Below are 17,920 nucleotides of genomic sequence, written 5' to 3' on the forward strand. Positions count from 1 at the left end.
GAGAGAAGGTAACCAACAGAAACATTAACCCCAAGAAGACCCAGATATTGGGATTGGCAAACAGAATTTTATTTTTTTTTTTTTAAATTTTTTTTTTCAACGTTTATTTATTTTTGGGACAGAGAGAGACAGAGCATGAACGGGGGAGGGGCAGAGAGAGAGGGAGACACAGAATGTGAAACAGGCTCCAGGCTCTGAGCCATCAGCCCAGAGCCTGATGCGGGGCTCGAACTCACGGACCGCGAGATCGTGACCTGGCTGAAGTCGGACGCTTAACCGACTGCGCCACCCAGGCGCCCCGGCAAACAGAATTTTAAAGTGTCTATTATAACCATGATTAATAATGTAAAGAAAAATATGTTTGTAATAAACTAACACATAGGAAATCTGAGCAGTGAAATAAAAGCAATTTAAAAGAACCAAGAGGAAATTCTAGAACCAAAAATTAAAGTCTGAAGTAAAAAATGCATAGCCGATTGTACATAACAAAAGAGTTATTGAGTTTAAAATGTATCAATAAATAGGGAGCACAAAGGAAAAAAAGATTACAGAAGTAAACACAGCCTCAGTGGTCTGTGGGAAAATGTGAAAAAGCCAGGAGAAGAGAGAGAAAATGGAAAAAAATATTTTAATGAACCAAGACAGAATATATAGAAAGTAAAGTGTACCTAGGCATATCATACTCAAACTGCTGAAAACTAAAAATGCAGAGAAAATCTTGATCAAAGAGAAATTACATAATACATGTCCAGGGGCAAGGCTACAAATGACCTCTGGCTTACCACTTGAAAAAGACAGAGGCCAGTGGAACCACATCTTTCAAATGCTGAGAGGAAATAAAATTGTCAACTCATCATTGTATATCCAACAAAAATATCCTTCAAGAATGAGGCAAAATGAAAACATTTTCTATAAACAAAAGGTAAGAAAATATCACCAGCAGACCTGCACTACAAGGAATCCTAAAGGAAATTCTTCAGGCTGAAGGGAAACCATACTGGCTAGGAACTCCCCATTAAACCTGCCACTAACATTGTAAAACAGTTATGACCAAATATCACCAGGAACCCATTTCTCTCCCAATGGAGGTATAAAATATTAGGTAATCATTAGTGCGGTTTACAAAGTATTTCTGGTTTTCTTCATTTTAGGCATATGATAGAATTGCCAATTCTACTTTTGGGGGTTGGGTGTGGCCGTATGATTTGCTTTAGTCAATGCAATGGGGCAGAAAATGTATTAGAGTGTACATTTTGTCTCATTTCCTTTTTCTGGCCTTAATAATCATGCAACCACAGGGATGGTATAGACCCTGGGCAATCTTCGATGGATAATAAAATATGAGTGAGATTTTTGGGGGTTGTTTGTTACCACAGCATAACCTAGCCTATCCTGCCTGATACAGGAAGCAGTACCTAGAAATGGTAACACCACCACAAAGGAAAATATATGGCACGGCTTAGGGGGCAAGCATTCAACTGCAGAGAGACTGCTGTGTTGGTGCCTGGAAGGTGTATGATTCAGGCTTGCAATGGCAAAACGTGATTAAACCATCCCTGTGATAACTTGGAAGGTAGGCAATTTGTCCAATCAAAACTCTTTCTTTCTGACAAGGAATCCAGCGGACAATGTTCAAGAGAGTGGATATGCTGTCAGCATTTGTCCCAAAGTGGGGGTATATGGAATAGTGTGGACATGAGAAATGACCTTTTTTTTTTTTTTAAGACCTTGAGATTTGGAAGTTTGTTTTTGTAACAGAAGTCAACCCATTTTAACGGATAACAAAATGTGCCACCACCATGCCCCCAGTCATGCTCATGGGGTATGGCCGTGGTTGGCAGGCAAACCACTCTGTTTTCACCAATGGAGCACAAGCAGGTGGACGATCCAGGACTGTGGGAACATCTATGGCTACTTATAAATGGAAAATATTCCTACTTCTAGCAAAAGGCTGAAATCTATGCTTAGGGTTATTCTAGACAAAGAATGAAGGGCAGAGGAATATCCTCTTGGTGGGTTCCCAACTCTGATACCCTGCCAATTCTCTCTGTTTATTGAAAAGAATTCAAATAAAAGTCTAGTCCCAGAGAAAGAGTCATTGCTAATATTGGCAGGTCCTAAAACAATGAAAGGCCAGGGAGTATAACAGTGTATAGTTATATACTGTGTGATACCACCTTTGTTGTTAAGAAGATATACTTCAGTGTGTACACATTTATACAAAAAAAATCTAGAAATGTCCGGAGCACCTGGATGGCTCAGTCAGTGAAGCGTCCAACTCTTGATTTTGGCTCAGGTCATAATCTCACAGCTCATGCGATTAAGCCCCACATCGGGCGCTGTGCTGACCGTGCAGAGCCTCCTTTGGATTCTCTCCCTCCCTCACTCTCTCTCAAAATAAATAAATAAACATTAAAAAAAAAAAAATCTAGGGGCGCCTGGGTGGCTCGGTCGGTTAAGCGTCCGACTTCGGCTCAGGTCACGATCTCACGGGCCGTGGGTTCGAGCCCCATGTCGGGCTCTGTGCCGACAGCTCAGAGCCTGGAGCCTGTTTCGGATTCTGTGTCTCCCTCTCTCTGTGACCCTCCCCCGTTCATGCTCTCTCTCTGTCTCAAAAATAAATAAACGTTAAAAAAAAAATTAAAAAAAAAAAAAAAATCTAGAAATTTCTATCCCAAAACTTCAACAGTTAGCTACCTCTAGGATTAGAGGTGACCTCCATTTCTCTTTTCTTCACCTGTATGCGCTCATTCTTCTAAAATGAATGCAGTATTTGTGAAATAAAAACTTTAACAAAAAACATAATGCAAATGTGACAACCACAAAAACAAAACTTTGGGAGAGAACAAGTCAGAAAAGTCAGGAATCAAATGATCAACATCTAGGAGAAAGGCACAAGGCCAGTATTACGTAGAGTGGCCTGGCGGACACAGGCGTTGAGCGTGAACGCAGAGAGAATTCTGTAAGTATGCAGGCAGGGACTTTTCCTTCCCTGGTCCTGCGAATTTACCAAGAGAAGAGGATGTGTTACTGCAAGTTGGTTAGCATGAAATTTTCAAGGTTCTGCGCGAAACAAAAATGTGAACGCTCCGGGGTATTTTATGAGTTATAGTCAAAACCACCCACATCATACTCGACGTCAATTAATGAAGCTGTCCTTTCATGCAGCACATTAGGAAAAAAAAAAAAAAATGAGACAAAGAAACCAAGTGTAGAATTCCCGGTCCTGAGTCCCCCTTACAAAGCATCTCTTACAAATGATCTATTTCCACCGTCAGCCAACTGTGGAATCCTGCCTGAACTCCTTTCTCTCACAGACTCATTCCCTGTGCAGGGATGGCCAAGGTGGGGCCTATAATGTGGGACCTCTCAACCTCCAAAACCCTGCCAGGCTCCAACATTATAGAACCCGAGTCCCGAATCCTGGAAATACTGTCCGTCTCACGGTTTGTTGGCTGAAGAGGGGTTTCAAAAAGCCGTGATAAATGATGGACCCCGAACAAGCCTCGCTAATTGAAAAGTGGGGCAAAGCTGGTGTTGCCCAAGATGCAAAGCAAAACCCATTTGTGAAAGAAGCAGGCCCCTTTCAAAGACATAAATCATCCTTCCTGGGAATACATTTCCTGCTGAACTTTCCCTCTGAGCTTTGTTGTTCCTTCTTCTCACCATCAATAAATAAGAATTGTTTGTTACATATGTAACAACTTAGTGTTTTCCTTCTAAACCACTGTGCTCTGTGCGTTAAAGGGCACATATTCTTTCCACCTGTTCTGATTGTCATTGGTGTTATTAAAGGGAGAAAAAAACCCGCTTTCCACTTGGGTTTATTCAGAGAGAGTTAACATCTGATTTTACATGGAACTATTTAAAAGGAAAAGAACAACATGGCCTGAAGCACTTCTAGCATAGGGTGTGGAAGTATTTGATGTCCTGGTGCTTGTTCATAAAAGAATGTTGTTTTGAAATGTGCAGTGAAGTTAGGGAAAGAGATCCAAAGAAAGTTCCCGTTGAGACAAAATCAAATCAACCCACCGCCCCCCCCCCCCAAACACTTCCCTCTTGGATCAGGAGGCCCCTTGGCTCTGGGCCCACCATCTGTGCCCAGGGAGGCCTCAGCCTTGCTGCCAGCAGTGATGTGTGAACACGGGTTTGTCACAGTCAGGGCGCTGATAAAGGCGATTCATATATCGGGACCCACAGAACAGAGGCGGCCCCAGTGGCCTGGCCCACACCACTACGGGTCCAAACCTAAGTCAGCCAGCACGCGTGGGAAATGCCTCACTGCCAAGGAAACCTGACAGACCCCAATTGCAGTCCTCCAGCTCAGCGTGCTTACCTTATCCTAGAAAAGGCGGACCTGCCAGCTTTGTAAGGAAACAGCCCATCTTGCCCCGCTTCTGCGTTTCCTCCTGCACCTTCCAAAAAGCTCCCTGTTGCTCAAAACCCCTCGGGCAGAGCACCTCGATGCATGTGAGGCATGGTGCTCCCCCACTGTGTGGATTGTTTGCTCGTGAATAGAGGACATCAAAGTCATTACTAACTTGTTTTATTTCTGTCATTGGTCAGCACTGGCAGGCTGGAGGAGAGACATTTGTCCGTGTGTGCGCGCCGACTCAAGAGTCTCTGAAGGTCTTCCGCAAGAGTGAGAATTGCCCAGTTGTCCTTCCTGCAGGTTCATGGGTTACTCTTTAAAGCCAAATGAAATGTCTCGAGCCCCCAGCCAAGGCCAGGAGACACTAGCCCGGTCACAACAGTTCAGGGTGTGCCAAAAGCTCAGCCGTCAGAGGAATCAGACGTTAATGCAGAATTTTAAGAATCAAAATTCATGCAGAAAATCCACCATGAGTAAATTCCCAATGTTACAAATAAAGGCAGGATCCAGAACAGTGCATTGCTCAGCTGTATCAGAGCCCAAGGCAAAAGGAAAAATCAGTCATGTACTGATTCCCTGTCTTTATTTAAAATTTTGGTGTTTCGTTCATCACAGGTTTTGTATTTTGGTTTTTTTAATGTTGCATTGGAATATGATTTCTCTTGGGACGCCTGGGTGGCTCAGTCAGTTGAGCATTCGACTTCGGCTTAGGTCACGATCTCACAGTTTCTGAGTTCGAGCCCCACGTTGGGCACCACGCTTAACAGCATGCTCACCCGCCTTACCCCATCCCAACCCTGATCCTTGTGCTGGGAACTCACAGGACCCAGCCCCCTAGCCGCCCTCCCACACTTTCAAGATTCACCTTCCCAGGTGGTGAGGGGAGACCGGGTTTGTTAGGAATCTGTTCCTGGGTCAGCGGGCACTCAGCCTGTCCCTCTCTCGACGTCTTGCCAGCCCGCCTCTGGCCTCTGCTGCAGGTTACTGCCCTGACATGCACCATCGCTGCCCATGTGCTACTGTGCGGGGCCCAGTCTTACTTCTGGTCTTCGGGAGAGAGGATGGGGCCACAGTAATTACTGCGCTGGCAGGAAACAACTTTAAATCGGTAGTTTCTAGTCCTTGCCAGAGGCAGCCTGCATCAGGCCCTGGCAGGAACTGCCAACATAAGACAGTATTGGGGGGGGTCCTTCAATGCCACCTTTTTCCCAGGACCCCAAACTCCTTCTCAAGGTCTCACAGATAAGGCCAAAGTCCTTCTCTTTTCCATGACGCACAGTTGGGCTCGCCTTTGCCAAACCTCTTCCTCTAGGTCATGCCCATGGGGCAGACGCCTTTCTCAGTTAGCAGACGCACGGAGGAAGCCTCTCCAAATACCAGAAGTGTTTTCCCTCTGTGTGCGGTTCTGCTAAGGGGCCGACTTTCCCAGTGGCCTTTTTCCCCCACCCCACGTCATATGTGGGATTCGGTCGCCTGTGCAAGGTCCGGATCACCTGTTGCTTTCATCCCTGTCCTCGGCTCTGAGCGCTGGGCCTGGCATGGAGCAAACGCTGGGCTGGGATGCTCAAAGCTGCCGCAGCCACCTAAGTTTCTGGTTCCAGAGCCCCAGGGGCTTCTGGGAAGTATCTGGTTCCACCCCCTCTTCCCTGAGTATTGCCAAGACCCCTCCCCAAAAGGTGCTTAGCTCCTGATTCCACAGCACAAGCCCAAAGCCCCTGAGTGTATATAGGTGAGGAGAGAAAGGTTTGAATCCCAGTTCCCCGGTGCTCCCTGGTGAGCACAGGCCCCTGTGTATGTGCCAGGCCTGTTTCTCCCTCTGCAGAGTGAGGGTCATACATATGAGCTATTCCACGCTAAGCACTTAGAAGAGGGTCTGGCACATGCTAAGCACTCAGTGGCCATCAGCCACTCTTACTACCTCCTGGCCTGGGGGGCGTTTACTCTTCGGGGTGGAGAAGGCAGACAGAGCAGTCATGGTCATCTCAGTGTGCCCGAGACACTGGGCAGAGGACGTTCTCAGACTCACTCTAGGCTGCCCCGGACCCTTTCATTCCCAAAGCACTGGAGGGATTGGGAAGCCCCTGGAAAAAGATCCCTTTGCTCCAAAGAGGAAGAAACTTAAGTGTTTGTTTGTTTGTTTGAAGTTTATTTATTTATTTTGAGAGAGAGTGCGCGCGCACACACAAGCGGGGGAAGGGCGGAGAAAGAGGGAGACAGAAGCCCAGAATCCGGACGCGGGGCTCAAACCCACAAACCCTGAGATCATGACCTGAGCCAAAACCAAAAGTCAGACGCCCCAAGAAACTTAAGGTTTTTAAGTGTAAATGACCTTGAAGGCTGAAACAGTGGGAGTCAGGAGGGCGCACCCATCCCTGGCTTCAGAGGCAACCCCCCAAACTTCCCCTGACCCAGGCGGGGCCTGGAATGGAGTGTGTCTGGTGATAGTGATGTAAAGAGGCAGGAAGACTGCCTTCTTAAGCTTGCATAAAACTTGAGGTTTAGAGCATTTGTTTGTTTGTTTGTTTCCAGAGAAGAAGCCTCTGTGGATCTAGCATGCCTTTTCAAAGCATGTCTCACACCCCGTTTGGAAGAAGGCCCCCAGGGAGGGCTGGGTTCATACAGAATACTTCACAGTAGGAGGGAAGAAGCAACACTCCCCGTGGGTCCTCCAGGCCCCTAAGAATTCTTCCCTTCCAGGGATGACGGCTCTGCTTGAGCCCTGGAGACCAGCCCTGGCTGTTAGACCTGCCCCAAGTTCCACCCCCGGCCCTATCCTCCTGTCCCCCATCCTTTACTGGCTTGAAAGATCCTGTCGGAGTCCAGAGCCTCCACGTGGGCCCCCAAAGGAACGGCTGGGACTCAGCCAGCCAGCCAGCACCATCGCCTCCCAGGCAGCAAGCAAGACCCCAAGACACAGGCTGACATAAGCTTTACAAAATTCTCTGGAGCCAGCTGGCCTTACCTACTACAGAACCAAATGCCAGGAAACTCTGGCTGGCCCGCCAAGTCCCCCGGACTGAGGGATAGAGGACTTGTTGACATGTGCCTTTGTCCTTCATGGCTCGGCTCCCCTACCGCCCTGCCCCACAGTGCACCCTGGCGGAGCACAGCCAGCTGGGTGCCCTGGGCTCCTAGCACAAGGCTGGGAAAACCAGCCCCAGCTGGTCAGTGGTTTTCTGCAGGGCCCGTTTTCCACACACTGCTGGGAATACCCGCAACGGTCCTGGATCCATGTGCCAGGAGGTGGGCCGGAGGCAGCCATGCCCTGACCCGCTCCTTGGCCAAAAGGAAGGAGGGGTCTAGCCTTCCAACCACAGGCCATAATTCATTTCTCAGGGCAAAACCGCCGTCTCGCAGGGCTGCACTCTGTTTTCCCCCTTTCTTGCTGAAGGGGGCGCCATCACAACATCGATACCCCAAATCTCTCTGCATCATCTCAGGCCCCATGCTTCCAGCAGTGACACAACCAACCCATCGTTGGGGTCCCTCCCATGCAACAACCCCGAGCAACGGAGAAGAAAGTAAACTGTTCATCAGAGGCTCCGGGGCAATGGCCGGAGAGATTCTGGCGTATCCACGGCGAAATGTCCCCTCCCCGTCCTCCCCCAGCCCCCACACCCCAGGGCAGCCTTAGGCCTCCCCTTCCTCCTCTCCGTGCACCCTGTAGACCTCTCATCCCACCTTAGGCGATCTTGTCTGTCTTTGCTTCTGTCACCCCTTGTCATGTGCAGGCACGTGCTTTCTAGGGATACAAAGACCTAAACACCTCAATTCTGGAAACTCACTGAAGGTCAAACATTTACTCAGCCATTAAAATTCCCTGTGTTAGAGTCATTTACATTCATACTTGCAAGGAACACGTAACGAGGCCGGTAGACAGCATTTTATGGCTTTTCTCCATCAACTCAAGTAGGCAAAAAGGAAGCACGGCTGCCAGATAGAGCTATTCCCTCTGGTCCTTCTCGCTCCACCAAAGAAAACAAAGAACAGAAACACCTGTGCCACTTCACGGAGTTTTGGGAGCCCCAGCATCAGTGGGGAGGGGGGCACCCCTGCACAGAACGTGTCCATGGCCCGGATCGTCAACGTCCTGCATTTCTGTGAGTTTTGACTGGAGCTGAGGTCAGTGCGGGACAAGGGAAATGTGCTTCAAGGCTGACTGCCTGGAAGGTCTTTTCCATTTTGGAGTGTCGACTGCGGGTCAGCCAGTCTCAGGGAATAAGCTGTAAGTGGAGGTGAGTCTTTCCATATGTCTTGCATGAAAATTGAAAATGATCACCTAATGTAGTCCAGAATCCCTCCAAAACAGTTTTATGGTTTTGAAAAAAGAAAAGGGAAAAATGTGAGCCAGGTTGAACGTCATGGGGTCTCTAATCCAAATGAACAAAGCAGAACAATTCACCCCTGAAATTGAGTCAAAGAGAGATCCCAGTGGGTAACAGGTGGGGCTGTGAGTGCAAGTGGACATTTAATAAAACACAATTTGATGAGGACGATAGCGTGCTATCGTCACAGGAATTCCAAACGTGCCATCGTTTGATGAGAGGAAAGAGGCTGGTGAAGTTCTGAGAGATCATTTAAAACAATTTTCTCAGTGCTTACTGAGAAATTTGATCTAAAAAGTGCAAAAAAGGATGGGGAAGATGATGGACAGCAGTTTCCCTACCAGGGCCAGCAATCCTACAGTAGAGTAGATGACGATATTCTCTCATCCCCGGCCTCAAAACATAGCCTCTCCCCCAAGTGCCACTCTTAGAGTTACTTTCCTTTGGATTAAACATTCTCAACAATCATGAAAGGAGAACATTTCTTCCAAAGCACCCGGAGACTAAGAGTTACACCTCCTTTCCAGCCTTTTCTGTTCTACAGGAGAGAATGGGGCATTTAGTTTCAGAAGGACTCGGGTAATGCTTTTTATTTCTAATTACAAAAGTGAAACGCTTTACTGAATGAAATGATGTAATGTCTCGGATTTGCTATAAAATACTACAGAAGGTGGGAGACCAGGTAGGGATACAGATGAAATGAGACTGGCTAAAAGCTAATTATTGTGGAAGCTGAGTGATGGGCACATGGGAGTTCACATCCCATAGTCTGTACTGATACGTGTTTGCAATTTTCCATAACAGGATGTATTTATTTAGGAAAGGAAAACAGTAAGATCACTTTAAAAAAATTAATATGTTTTCACTGCATCATATCTAAAATCTATAAAAAATATTTGACCTGGACAATTAGTCTTCTACAAGCCTTTCCCCTCCCTCCCACCAGAGACGACAGCCACAAACAACTGGTGTCTGATTTTTCTTTTTTTTTATCCTAGCTTTCTAAAGCCAAAAAGAACCCCGGAAGCTATCTAAGGAGGTCTAGTGTCTTCACTCGTGAGGGAGCTGAGGGCCAGGGACGAGATGGGTGACCACATCCCACTGCCCCACAGTCCCCTGTGAACCCTTCAGGGGAGGTGGTTTTCCAAAATGCACACTTGTTTACCTCCCTTGTTCCAGTCTTTCTTTCTTTGTTTAATGTTTATTGGTTTTGAGAAAGAGAGAGAGAGAGAGAGCAGGAGAGGTGCAGAGAGAGAGAATCCCAAGCAGGCTCTGCCATGTCAGCGCAGAGCCTGATGCAAGGCTCGAGCTCACGAACCGTGAGGTCATGACCTGAGCCGAGATCAAGAGTTAGACCCTTAACTGACTGAGCCACCCGGGCGCCCTTCCAGTCTTTCTATATTGACCAGTGAGAGACATGAAAGTCAATCCCAAAGCGTGAAGGCTTTTTACCCAAGATGAGAAGTGGATTCCGCAAGGGCTCCGTGATGCAGGCAGGAAACCACCCCCCACTTCCTTCATTCTGGGGGCTGGAAGACGCTCCCCACCCTCTGCAGAGATCACAGTGTGAACTCCTGTCCCAGCCACAACCCCAGGACAGAAATGAACGGCTCCAGTTGGCAGCTACGGCCACCCTTGGCTTGAAAGTCTGTGGAAGCAGAGAAGTTTAATCGGGAAAGAAAAGCAAAGTCTAACCCTGGATTCCAATTACCCTTTGCTTGGGTGAGGAGGGATCATCAAGCTCTAAGATGCAAAGGCCTCCCCAGAGGTCGCCTCATGTCCCACCTCTCCTCCACATCATACCAAAGCCACCCAGAGCCACCCTGGATATGAAGCTGTGTCTCACCACGTAGGGCTTGAAGGAGCTTATGGCTTTCTTCATTCACTTATTATGATTAACAAGCCATCCTGATAGGGAATTCTCCACTTCTGACCTGTGTGCTTTGTAGGATGGACAGAAGCCCTAAAGGGCATATCTAGAGAGATTGCAATTTCGCATTTTTGAGACAGGGGGGCAGGGGGAGCAAGCGTGCGATCACAGAAAGATACCTTTCTTTTTCTTTCTTTTTTTTTTTAACTAGGCCCTCACTGGCCATAAGCACCCATTTGCCAGTTTCCCGTTGCTGCTGTAACAAATTACTTCACACCCAGTGGCTTAAAACAGCCCAAATTCATGGTCTCGTGGTCAGTTAGGTCACAATTCCCCAGTAGGATTCACTTGTCCCTCTGCTCAGGGTCTCTCAAGGCCAAAATCAAGGTGTCGGCTGGCCTGGCTTCTTATCTAGAGACCCAGAGGAGAATCTGCTTCGAGGCTCATCCCAACTGTTGGCAGAGTTCAGGGCTGGCGGCTGAAGTCCCTGGCTCCTTGCTGGCCGTTAGCTGGGGGCCGCTCTAAGGCCATCTGCATTTCTTGTCACGTTCCCAGGGGGACTGAATCTGGCTCATCAAGGCAGCCTTGTAGGAGATACTGGTGCGCGGGAGGCCACAGGCCGAGCAAGGCGCATTCCCTGCCCTCAGACAGCTAAGACAGAGAGGGGGGCAGATGAACAGGAACACCAGTGGGGATGCACCCACAAACTCAGATGAAGACATCGTTCAATTTTCCTCCTTCAAAAATCAACATAACTTAAACACAATCCCCCCTCCCCTTTCTCCCTGGTTATTGTCAGGTGTTTTGAGGGAGGGTGGGGCTTAGGAGACAGGCTCTGGGAAGGAGGTGCAGATCTGGTCCCTGTTCCCGCCTGTCTGTGATGAAAGCAGCAGAGAGAGTTTCACTCCCAGGCAGGTGTCAGTCTCTGTGGCTTCCTATGGCTTCATTCTTCCCAAGAGCCCCTTTGGAGTTTGGGTTCCCCCCAGATCAGGCCACGAGACCCTTTATTTGGAGGTGATCCCACAAAACCAGCAGGGGAGGAGAGGAATGAGAGCGAGAGTGCATTCCATGTGACCCAGGGGGCGACTGGAGCTCAGTCTCCCCGGAAACCGTGTACAGTGACTCCGTGTCAGGGGCGAGGGATCTGGGATCTTGATCCCCCAGCTGTCAGTCCTGAGGTGAGGGCTGCCCTGACACCAGTGTCCCAGCACTCTGGCCTGCCATGTGCGAGGGCAGATCGGCTACAGAAATCACCCCCCCACCCCCGACAGGCAGGTGCCGCCCAGGGGCCGCAGGGGTGGGGTGAGCCCTGGCTTCTGCGGCAGGGCCTGACTCTGTGCGTCCCCGAGGGCTGCCCATGCCAGGCTGGGAGACTGGAAACTCTACAAGGCTGACGAAAGCCTCTTCAGCCCAGACCCATCCTGAGCTGGGCTGCCACCAGGCTCCTTTCACCCCTCCAAGTCCTACCCAGGAAGCATGGCACAGGGACCCTCTGTTCTCAGATGGAAAAGCTGTCTGGGGGTCGGGGTTAGGTCCATGGGGCAGGGATGCTGCCCCTTCTGAGGAAACACAGGCATCTGCACCCCCCTCTTCTTCAACTTTCCCTCTGCCCTCCCCCCACCCTGCCTGAGACGTCCTCCAGCCCCAGCACAAGGCGACGTGGAGCTTTTGTTTTTGCCGGGGACTTTCCTGTCCCCAAAAGGATAGGAAGTCACATTGGCAGCTCATTGTCCCTGGATATACCCTCCCTTCTCTCTCTCTCTTTTTTTAATGTTTATTTATTTGGGGGGGGAGCAGAGAGGGAGAGAGACAGAGAATCCAAAGCAGGCTCCAGGCTCCCAGCTGTCAACGCAGAGCCCAATGCGAGGCTCGAACCCACAAACTATGAGATCATGACCTGAGCCAAAGTCAGACGCTTAACTGACTGAGCCACCCAGACGCCTCACACCCACCCCCTTCTCTCGCTACCGTGAGCCTAGGGAGAGTGTCTGGAGTGAATGGGAAAGGCCGCTGTGTACCAGGAAACACAGGAAACCCTTCAAAGGATTCCTATCACACAGATGTGCACCCAAGTAGCCAGAATCCAGGGTGAATATAGTATGTGCCATTGTGAAGTCCTTCCACGGGAGACGGAGAGAAATTCCCTCTGGAGGCAAGCAAGGAAGCCTGCAGGAAAGAAGCAGGAGCCTCACCTGCCTGGGCCTGCACTTAGGGCACTCGGACTGGGCAGGGACAGAGGTGATCTATATACCCCTGCAATGTCAGGCCAAGGTGGGACTTCCCAGAATGACATCCCTAGAAAGACGGCAGGGAGGAAGCCATATTCAGAAGGGGAGGAGTGATGTGGTAAGTTGTGGTGGCCCAGTGGGATGTGAGATGGCCTTTGCCACCAGACTCTAGCTTCAGGAAGCTGTGTGTGGAAACATCGTGGCAGAGAAGGCAGGAGAGACAAGAGAAAGAAAAATGAGGGATGTGCCCAGTCGGGGAGGCTTCCTAAACCAGACCATTTAGGGATCCTCCGCCGACCTTTCAGTGGGAACAGGAGGGGTCCCCCCTCCTGTGCAACTCTCCCAGCCGCCCCCCCCCCCGCCCCCGTTTGTGGGGGTGAAACCCACCGAGCTTCATTCAGGCCAGGACGCCAGGTGAGTTCCGGGCTCCTGTGAGGAGGGCTGATTTTCCAAATGAATTCACCAGAGAGGTGGGACCGATAGCCCCGGGATGCCCTCAAGCAGAGAAATTGTCAGAGAAGGAGGTGAGAGCAGGTGATAATTGTGGGGGGAAGGAAAGCACCATCCACCCAGCCAGTATCTTGGCTTCTAGGAGCCCAGTCTGCTTTGGAGAAAATAAGAAGGTCTGAGTTTTCTGGTTGTTCACACTCAGAAACTAAAGCCTAAGAACTTGCAAACATCTGGCTTTTACAGCACAAAACCCCCACCGCGCCTGCTGGGGCGCCATTTAGTGATGTTATGGCTCCATCTACAGCCTGAGGAGGGACCTGGTTGCTAGATTTCTCAAAGAGCAGCAGCCAGGCCTTTTGAGTGTCACAGTTTCATTGCAATTAATGCTAATAAAGCCCTTTCCCCTCCCTACCGCACCCTTTATTCAGTGCAGATTTGGAACTGTGCTGGAAGTTATTTATTTCAGACCGTGTCTACGACAGCAGCTGTTCAGAATATACTAGAAACGCTTTTAGCCAAAATTGGTTTGGAGTTTCTATTTTCAACCACTGTTTGTAATGAATTGAATTAAATGGGGTTGTTTCCCACCTTTTTTTTTTCTCTTTTCTTTTCTAACAACAGAACAAATAAAAGCCCTTAAAGTAGCAAGATCACATTCTCTTTCATACACTGAACAAACATTTAATTAGCACCTTCCCTGTGTGGGTCTCTGTGATCAGCACAGTGATTAGTCAGGTCTGAATACATTCCGTAATTGACTCATCAGAGAACATCTACTACTTTCTCTTGTTGGCAGGAACCACCCACATTGGTCAAGAAAAAAGCAAGGACAAAGACCAAGGTCACCAGTGTATCCGGGGCTTGGAAGGACTTTGAAACATAGCGACAGAAAAATCCTTTGACTCATAACAAAATGGAAGCTGGAAGTCAGTTGCATAAGGGTAAGATTTTTGTCCTTTTCTATTTTTTTTTTCCTCAGAAGTGTAATTAGCTTTTTCCTATTAAAAAAAAAAAAAGTAATACAGGGGCGTCTAGGTGGCTCAGTAGGTTAAGCGTCTGGCTCTTGATTTCAACTCAGGTCACGATCTCACGCTTCGAGAGATCGAGCCCCGCGTTGGGCTCTGTGCTGGCAGCATGGAGCCTGCTCAGGATTCTCTCTCTCTCCCTCTTTCTCTGCCCCCTCCCCCAACCTGGCTTGTGCACTCTCTGTCTCTCTCTCTCAAAATAAAAAAATAAACGTGAAAAAAATTTTTGAGTAATACAAAAATAACTATTTGCTTTGTGCAGAAAACTTGGAAAAGCAGGACGAAAAGGAATCACAAGTCTAAGACGTTCATAACCCTATCAGCCAAAGATGACCATCCACAGCTTAACACGGCCCTACACTAACTTTGTCTTTCCAGCAACGGTACTGAATATTCTCAAACCCACAGGAGAGAAACATTCTTCCACGTCACTGCATGTGCTTCTGCGTGATCTTAAACGACTTTCATATCAATGAACCATAATTTATTTACCCCATGCAAGATGCCCAATTTTTCACAATTTTTTACGTTTATTATTTATTTATTTATTTATTTAGAGAGACAGAGACGTCGAGTGGGGGGGGGGGGTCAGGGGAGGGGCAGAGAGAGAGGGAGAGAGAGAATCCCAAGCAGGCCCCACACTGTCAGCACAGAGCCCGATGTGGGGCTCGAACTCACGAACCGTGAAATCATGACCAGGGCCGAGACTAAGAGTCAGACCCTTCACTGACTGAGCCACCCAGGCACCACCCCCCCCCCCCCCCCGTTTTTCACAGTGAAAAGCTCTGTACAGACGATATTCCTGAAGATGAACCTTTAGCCATGGACTTCTGGGTCAGCAGGGCGCATCCGCTTTGAGGCCTCTGAGACAAGATATCAAATTGCCATCTGGGGCGGATCTCCTGGAATTTCCCATCACATCGGGGCCCAAATCTCCCTTTAGGAGGCCTGAGTGTCCACTTTGGAAAGAGTTCAGTGTGATGGGGAATGGCGTGTGAGGGGACCTTTGCAGGGCACCGCAGCCTGAGACAGCGAGGGCAGTTCAGAATGTTTTTTCATAAATTCTCTACCTCGTAGGTGATTCCGACTGGAATGCCTCTGGAAAACACGCAGCAAGACGTGTTTGGGACCTGGGTAGGATTTAGTCCATAGGACATGACCACGAGCTCAGCAGATTCGGGGCGACAGGATCATGCTGTATTCTTCATCGCCCATACCTCACCACTCGGCATGATTAATGTCACCCCTGGTTCCTTCTCCCTTCTTCCACATCCTCTCCACAGTTTGTGTCCACAGACGCTCTGCCTTGCCCTGCATGTCTTATAAGGTTGAGCGGGGTTCCTCTGGAGGCGGCTACATTCAATAGGTCTTTAAAAAACATCCTGGCACCTTTCGAACGTGAGGTGTGGTCTAAGGAATCGATACACCGGCTTAGGGAACACTTGCCGATCATTTTCTTGAGAGCTGAAACATTTTTCCATATCATCCCTCCAGTTGTTGGGTTCATAGAGGGTAGAAACAACTTGAGGGATGGTGGAAGGCAGGCCGTACCCGAGGGCTGCCCAGCAAATCTCATTTGGGGCCTAATTTTGGAAAGAGAAGGGGCAGAAAGAACCAGCTTCAGGCGAAAAGCAGAAATTAAATTGTATTTCTTTGATCTTACAGGATGCCTAATTGACTGTCTCTCATCAGTCGGGAAAAAAAGGGAAGAATGTAGCAGAGAAATCCAGAACGTTAGAGCCCGATATACGTCACCTCTGAGTGGAAGGGGATGCGGAAACCAGGGTTGCCCGAGGTCAGGGGCTGGGGGAGGGGGAGGGATGGGACGGAGCCCTGACTTTCAGCCGCTCACCGGGTCATCATTCTGTGTGAGCAAAAGAGGATACTTAGTCATTAGGGAGTAAGAAGACACCCAAAAGGGGAGCCCGAGGAACCCGACCTTGACCTTGCTCTTTTTTTTTGTCTGAGTCACACTTCCTCTCTTAGGAGGAGCTGAACGGTTGACTTCCAGCCCATGGTGCCTGCCCTCTGTGGCAGTGACCGCGCAGAGCAGGGCCGCGCAGGCGTCACCCAAGGGCCTCTCTGTTTTTCCTGAATGCTCTCACCACCTTGACATCCCGGCAATGCCCTTTACTGCACTTGTGTCCTGCTGAGAGTGTGGGTGAGGCCTGGGCTGTGCTTCACCGAAATGGTGCTCTCCTACCTGCTCCGGAATGTGGGCCAGCACCTTCCGTGTGTCCCGGGGGCTCCGGGCAGGCGGGGGAACAGGGGCCAGTGTGGCACCTGGGAGGTGACACTGCGTCTCCCCCTGGCACCCTCCCTCCTCCTCGCGTTGAGGGCAGGCCCCTGATGGCTGGGACTTCTCCTCAGCTTCGGTTCATCTGTCTGTTTCTGCTCCCAGAGGTAAAACCAGGGGGAAGGCTTGAAGCAGGGAGGATCTCCTTATTACTGATAACAAACCCGAAACAGAAGTGATCAATACCCCACACTTCAGCAGCTCACAGGGAGACCCTGGGTAATGCCAGACAAAACAGCAAAGATCTAATTACACTGACAGAAATAACTTACATGGTCACATACCTTCTACCTGTCCATCTCCAAACTAAGTGGCCCTTTCACTTCATGCAACAGTGAAATAAAATATTTGGGGGCTGACATTTCAATAGGTCCAAGGTCCTGAATACGGCTGAGCAACTCCCCCATGCTTTTCTGGGCCACAATTTCCCCAGTAGGAAATGAAGGTTAATCATTTTCGCTTTAACTCCCATACTCCATCATCCCTGCTTCTCAGAGATGTAGTGACAAGAGATAGTTGCAGTGTTTTCCAAACTTGCCCGATGCCAAGAATCACCTAGAAAACATATCAAGATACAAACTCCCAGGCCAAACCCTGAACTTACAAAGTCAGCGGTTCCAGCCTGGGCCTGGGCCTGGGCATCTATAGTTGTAAAGAGCTTCTGATTGCGTGTTCAGGCAAGCTTGGGAAACACTGAGGCAATCACCACGAAATCCTTTAGTGTTTCAAGGTACCAAGCTCTGAGCACTCAAAGGTGCATTTATCACTGCTATTATTTCAGACTAGGATTACCAGCTTTAACAAACGAAAACACAGGATGTGCAGTTAAATGTGAATTTCAGATAAACAAGGAATGATTTTTTTTAGCATAAGTATATCCCATGTAATATTTCGAGTATACTTATACTAAAAAATTATTTTGATCTGGCAACTCTGTCAGATGCTATGTGTCTCATTATTGTGTAATCTGGAAAAGCATAAGAAAAATCTAACGGTTAGCAAAAGATAGCATGTCAGTAATAGAAGAGTGTCCTTTTCACATTCCAGTCTCTAAACCTCTCAGTTTTTTACCCAGCTCTCCTGCTTGCCAGCAAGAGGGTGCCCTGGTCTCTGGCTCTTCATCATTCTGAAGAGAGGAAGAAAGAAAGAAAGAAAGAAAGAAAGAAAGAAAGAGAAGGAGAAAGAAAGAGAAAAGAAAGGAAGGAAGGAGAGGGAAGAAAGGAAAGGGAGAAAGAGAGAAAGAAAGAAAGAAAAAGAAAGAAAGAAAGAAAGAAAGAAAGAAAGAAAGAAAGAAAAAGGGAGAAAGGGCAAAGAGAAAGAAAGAAAAAGAAAGGAAGGAAGGAGAGGGAGGAAG

General features: G+C 48.7%; 1 long non-coding RNA gene across 2 annotated transcripts; it reads left to right on the forward strand.

Annotated features, from left to right (window-relative positions):
* Positions 1–6,858: 6,858 nt before the first annotated feature.
* LOC147573466 (uncharacterized) lies at positions 6,859–17,669 on the forward strand. 2 transcript variants are annotated; one of them, XR_015244800.1, is made up of 3 exons: positions 6,859–8,607; positions 14,042–14,186; positions 15,348–15,636. It is a non-coding gene; the product is annotated as an uncharacterized LOC147573466 (long non-coding RNA). The 2 variants fall into 2 exon arrangements; XR_015244799.1 differs by lacking the exon at positions 15,348–15,636 and adding an exon at positions 15,936–17,669 and having other exon boundaries at positions 6,860–8,607.
* The last annotated feature ends 251 nt before the right edge of the window (positions 17,670–17,920 follow it).

The sequence above is a fragment of the Puma concolor genome, chromosome E2 (assembly GCF_028749965.1).
Source record: "Puma concolor isolate L17-30 chromosome E2, mPumCon1.1.hap2, whole genome shotgun sequence".
NCBI classification, from domain to species: domain Eukaryota; kingdom Metazoa; phylum Chordata; class Mammalia; order Carnivora; family Felidae; genus Puma; species Puma concolor.